The following is a 6,321-nucleotide window of genomic DNA, read 5'->3' on the forward strand; positions in this document are numbered from 1 at the left end:
GCAAGTTTTACTGGTTTGACAAGTCAGAGAATGGGATTTAGAAAGAAAATCTCAGAAATAAAGAAGCCACAGAGGCTTCTTAAAAGTGCATATAAAATGTAATCAAATCCTTGGCTGACTCCTGACCTGTGCATAGATAGGGGATTCTTTAAAGAACCCAGCAAGAAACAAGCAGAAAGTAAAAGACAGGAAGTTGAAAGAACTGAGCAGAAAGTTTAGCTGCCACTCATCTCAGGTGACACAGAATTTGGAATTTTATGCCTGCCAAGTTAGCTGCCTGAAAATAAATGCTCTTTAGAGGAAGGTAACAGAACCCAGATTCTCTACATTGTATTATCTATAATGACTAGTATAATAAAAAAAATTTTAAAACTCTAAACTTGAAAACAAGCAGGGGAATGTGATCCATAGTCAAAAGAAAAGCAGTCAATGAGAACCAATCCTGAAACACTTCATGTATTGGAATTAGTAGACAAAGATTTTAGAGCAAATATAATAAATGTTTTCAAGATTTTGAAAACACAGTCATAATGAATGAACAGATGGACAATTTCAACAAAGAACTAGAAACTATAAAAAAGAACCAAATGGCAATTCTAAAATTAAAAAGCATGATATATGAAGTGAAAATCTCACTAGATAGGCTTAATAGAATATTGAAGATAAAATAAGAAAAGATGAACTTGAATAAAAACCAATAAAATTTATAACAATCTAAGGAACAGAGAAAAAAATCTGAAAAGATATACAAAGGGGCCTGGCGCGGTGGCTCAAGCCTGTAATCCCAGCACTTTGGGAGGCCGAGGTGGGTGGATCATGAGATCAAGAGATCGAGACCATCCTGTTCAACATGGTAAAACCCCGTCTCTACTAAAAATACAAAAAATTAGCTGGGCATGGTGGCGCGTGCCTGTAATCCCAGCTACTCAGGAGGCTGAGGCAGGAGAATTGCCTGAACCCAGGAGGCGGAGGTTGCGGTGAGCCAAGATCGCGCCATTGCACTCCAGCCTGGGTAACAAGAGCGAAACTCCGTTTCAAAAAAAAAAAAGATATACAAAGCTTCAGTGACTTATAGGACAATATGAAATCATCTAACATACACACAATTTAGCTCCTAAAAGGTGAAGAAATAAATAACGGGACAGAAAAATTATTTGGAGAAATAAATAATTTGGAGAAATAATGGCCAAAAATTTCATAGGTTTGATGATAAATATAAGCTTACAGATCCGAAATGCTCAACACAACTTGATAAATACAAAGAAAACTACTCTTAAAACACATCATAATCAAGCTACTAAAAAACAGAAAATCTGGAAAATGACCAAGAAAAACAGTGTATACTAACTACATACGGGGAAGCATGAGTAGAAAAATCAGCTAACTTCTCATCAGAAATAATGAAGGCCAAAGACAATGGAATGCCACATTTGATGTGCTAAAAGTGAAACCCTGAAACCCAGAATTGTATATATACAATATATTGATTCCATTATTATCATGTTGCTAATGTATTTATTATAGCTTATTCTAAACTCTTGGTTCATCTGTTCTAATGCATCTCCTTCTGATGGTATCTGTCATCTGGCCGTTTTTTTTCTCTTTTGAAGTGGTTGTGTTACTCAGATGTCTTAGTTTGGTCTGTCAACTCATATCCCCTAGCTCTTCTGTCCAATAATGAACACTGGGGAAGGACAGAAGCCACAGTATCACAGTAATGAGCTAGAGAGAGAGAGAGAGAGAGAGAGAGAGAGAGAGAGAGTGCATGAAAGATAGGACAGAGAGAGAAAGATGGGAAGGGTGTGATGCAGAAGAATAAACACTAAGAGATACCTGGTGTATTAGTTTGTTCTCATGCTGCTAATAAAGACATACCTGAGACTGGGTAATTTACAAAGCAAGGAGGTTTAACTGACTCACAGTTCAGCATGGCCGGGGAGGCTTCAGGAAACTTATAATCATGGTGGAAGGGGAAGCAAACATATCCTTCTTCACATGCTGGCAGGAAGGAGAAGAATGAGAGCGGAGTGAAGGGGAAAGCCCCTTATGAGATCTCATCAGTACTACTCATCACTATTACTCATTATTTATCACAAGAATAGCATGAGAGAAACTGCCCCCATAATGCAGTTACTTATCTCACACCTGGTCCCTCCCATGACGTGGGATTATATGAACTACAATTCAAGATGAGATTTGGGTGGGGACACAGCCAAACCATATAAACCTGGGCACCAGAAAACCAGTAACATCAAACCAATCTTCAGGTTAAGTCTTCACTGCAAACAGTCAAGGAGACGTTATATTGGTAGGAGAGTTGGGAAGGTGATTTGAGGTTCTTCAACATCCATCCATGCAACTCCTCTAAAGAGCAGAACTTCTGCACTGTCCTGACTGTATTCCCTGAACATCAGTGCAAAACAGTCCAGTACAATGTTAAATAGAAGCAGAGGTAGCTAGATGAATCCATGGACATAAAGAGCCAAATAAGTATACACACACACACACGCACACACATAAAAACACACACATATACAAAATATATAATATAAAATATACATATATACAAATTATGCAAAATATATATACAAAATATATAAACTCTTACAAAACCAAAATTTATCAAAACAAATTGACAGATACTATTACTCTGTATCTTCAACAACCATATTTTTACACTATTTATTCAGGTAGCAAGTAAAGATCACTTGTCCAATAATTTAATAGGATATGTTTGAATAAATTTTCTGGCCATGGTATATTCTTTGATTTGAAAAGAAGAGTCAATCTTCCTTTATTTCAAGAAAGATTTTTGTTTTTTGGGGTTTTTTGTTTTTTTTTTTTTTGAGACGGAGTTTTGCTCTTGTTACCCAGGCTGGAGTGCAATGGCGCGATCTCGGCTCACCGCAACTTCCGCCTCCTGGGTTCAGGCAATTCTCCTGCCTCAGCCTCCCGAGTAGCTGGGATTACAGGCACGTGCCACCATGCCCAGCTAATTTTTAGTATTTTTAGTAGAGACGGGGTTTCATCATGTTGACCAGGACGGTCTCAATCTATTGACCTCGTGATCCACCCGCCTCGGCCTCCCAAAGTGCTGGGATTACAGGCTTGAGCCACCGCGCCCGGCCTTCAAGAAAGATTTTTAAATTTATATATTGAAATATATCTTGATCTAAATCATAAATATAGTTGGCCGTCCATATCTATGGGCTCCACATCCATGGATTCAACCAACTGGGATTAAATATATTCCAAAGAACAACAATAAAAAATAACAATACAACAAATAAAAACAATACAAAAGTTAAAAATACAGTGTAACATCTATTTATATAACATTTACATTGTATTAGGTATTATAAGTGATCTAGAAATCACTTAAAGCATACAGAAGCCCAGCCTGGGCAGTAGTGAGACCTCCATTTCTACAAAAAATAACATTAGCCAGGTGTAGTGGTGCATGCTTGTGGTCCCAGCTATTCAGGAGGCTGAGTTGGGAGAATTGCTTAAGTCGCAGAGAAGGCTGCAGTGAGCCGTGATCACACCACTGCATTCCAGCCTGGGCAACAAAGTGAGACCCTGTCTCAAAAAATAAGTAAGTACAATAAAAAATAAAGCACACAGGACGATGTGCATAGATTATATGCAAATCTCATACCATTTCATATAAGAAACTTGAGCATCCTCAGATTTTGGTATCCATGGAAGGTTCTGGGGCCAATTCCCTGTGGATACTGAGGGATCACTGTATACACACAGACAGACACACACACACACACACACACACATATAAATAGACACACACACATATATAAAAACACACACACATACACAGAATGCAATTGCTGGAGTGTCTGATAAGCCTTTGTTAACCTCATAAGAAACTGCCAAACTGTCTTCCAAGTGGCTGCATCATTTTGCATTCCCACCAGCAATGAATGAGAGCTCCTGTTGCTCCACATCCTCATCAGCATTTGCTGTATTTTGGATTTTTAGCTCATCTAATAGGTGTATAGTGGCATCCTGTTTTAATTTGCAATTTTCTAGTGACATATTATGTTGTGAATCTTTTCATGTATCAAGAATCTTTTCATATGTTTATTTGCCATCTGGAATGATTGCTAATGGAATGAGGTTTTCATTCAGATCTTTTGCTTGTATTTTAATCAGATTGTTCATGTTCTTATTGCTGAGTTTTAAGAGCTCTTTGTAGGCCGGGCGCGGTGGCTCACGCCTGTAATCCCAGCACTTTGGGAGGCCAAGGCGGGTGGATCACGAGGTCAAGAGATCGAGACCATTCTGGTCAACATGGTGAAACCCCGTCTTTACTAAAAATACAAAAATTAGCTGGGCATGGTGGCGCACACCTGTAATCCCAGCTACTCGGGAGGCTGAGGCAGAACTGCTTGAACCCAGGAGGTAGAGGTTGCGGTGAGCCGAGATAGCGTCATTGCACTCCAGCCTGGGTAACAAGAGCGAAACTCTGTCTCAAAAAAAAAAAAAAAAGAGCTCTTTGTATTTTGGATACACATCCTTTATCAGATAGGTGTTTTGCATATATTTTCTTATAGTCTGTGGTTTGTATTTTCATTCTCTTAACAGTGTCTTTGCAGAGCAGAAGTTTTCAATTTTAATGAAGTCCAACTTATCTATCTTTCCTTTATTTTATGGATTGTGCTTTGGTGTTGTATCTAAAAACTCACTGCAGCCTGACCAACATGGAAAACCCCATCTCTACTAAAAATACAAAATTAGCCGAGCATGGTGACACATGCCTATAATCCCAGCTACTCAGGAGGCTGAGGCAGGAGAATCACTTGAACCCAGGAGGTGGAGGTTGGGTTGAGCTGAGATCACGCCACTGCACTCCACCTGGGCAACAAGGGTGATACTTCATCTCAAACAAAACAAAACAAAATAAAACTCACTGCCAAACCCAAAGTCACCAAGATTTTCTCCTATGTGACATGCTTACCTGACTTGAAATGTTTGGCTTTTTCATTCTTCTTCACGTACAACTCTCACCTAACTTCATTTTTTAAAAAAAACAGAACTGTAAGCCATTCATTCTAGTTTTTCCATATTTTAGCAGCCACATTACCAAATCACTTATTTTTCAGGTTCCAGTTTTCTCCCCTCTTGGGAAATCATCTCCCTGAGTCAGCAAAGGCCCATTACATTTTTAGTTTTCTAGTGTCCCTAGTCTCATAGTTGTGTTCTCTGACTTTTGGATAACCATCACTCTCCTCTTTAATCCTCAAAACACTGCCATGGAGTTTTAAAAAGAAGGAAAGCAAATGATATGGAGGTAGCAGTTGCTGATTTCCTGAACCAACTTCAGGAGATAGATGAGCAAACACTTCCCAAACTTCACAATTCCAGCCTGTTTGGCCCAAATTTATATGCAGTGCTCATTTGTCAATTAATAGCTTTTTCACTGATTTTTCTTGCAGCCTTAGTAAGGAAACCTCTTTTTTTTTTCTTTAATGAGACAGGATCTCACTATGTTGGCCAGATTGGGCTGAACACTTGCCGTCAAGCAATCCTCCCACCTCAGCCTCCCAAAATGCTATGATTACAGGTGTGAGCCACCATGCCCAGCCAGGAAACTTCTATAAGAAAAGGTTTCTGTTACAGAATTTATTTTTTATTTTTAAAACAGGGCTTTGCTCTGTCACCCAGGCCAGAGGGCATGGCACAGTCATGGCTCGTTGCAGCCTCAACCTCCCAGGCTCAAGCAATCCTCCCACCTCAGTCTCCCAAGTATCTGGGGCTACAGGCATGTGTCACCATGCCTCGTTAATATTTTTAGTTTTGTAGAAACAGGGTCCTACTATGTTGCCCAGACTGGTCTTGAACTCCTGGACTTATGCAATCTTCTTGCCTTGGCCTCTCAAAGTGCTGGGATTACAAGCATGAGCCACTGCACTTGGCTCTGTTAGAGAGTTTAAACTGACAACAACTCTTGTATCAAAGAAAATTTAACTAATTTCTTCCAATTTGCCTTTTCTTTCTGTAATGGAGTTCCAAATGGAATTAGTAATAGGTATAGTAATTTGAGTTCTGAATGGTTTTAACAATCACACTTTTATTTCATTTGAAAACAGTATTAGTAAGAAGTGTATACTGTCCTCCAGCCTGGATGACAAAGTAAGACTCCATCCATCTCAAAAAGAAAGAAAGAAAGAAATGTATCTGATAGACTTTTTAGGTAATTGATTTTGTAAATAACCACTGGTTCTGATTAAGCATACTTTTATTTATTTATTTATTTATTTATTTATTTTTTCAGACAGGGTCTCACTCTGTCACCCAGGCTGG

This window comes from Saimiri boliviensis, chromosome 4 (assembly GCF_048565385.1).
Source record: "Saimiri boliviensis isolate mSaiBol1 chromosome 4, mSaiBol1.pri, whole genome shotgun sequence".
Classification (NCBI taxonomy): Eukaryota; Metazoa; Chordata; class Mammalia; order Primates; family Cebidae; genus Saimiri; species Saimiri boliviensis.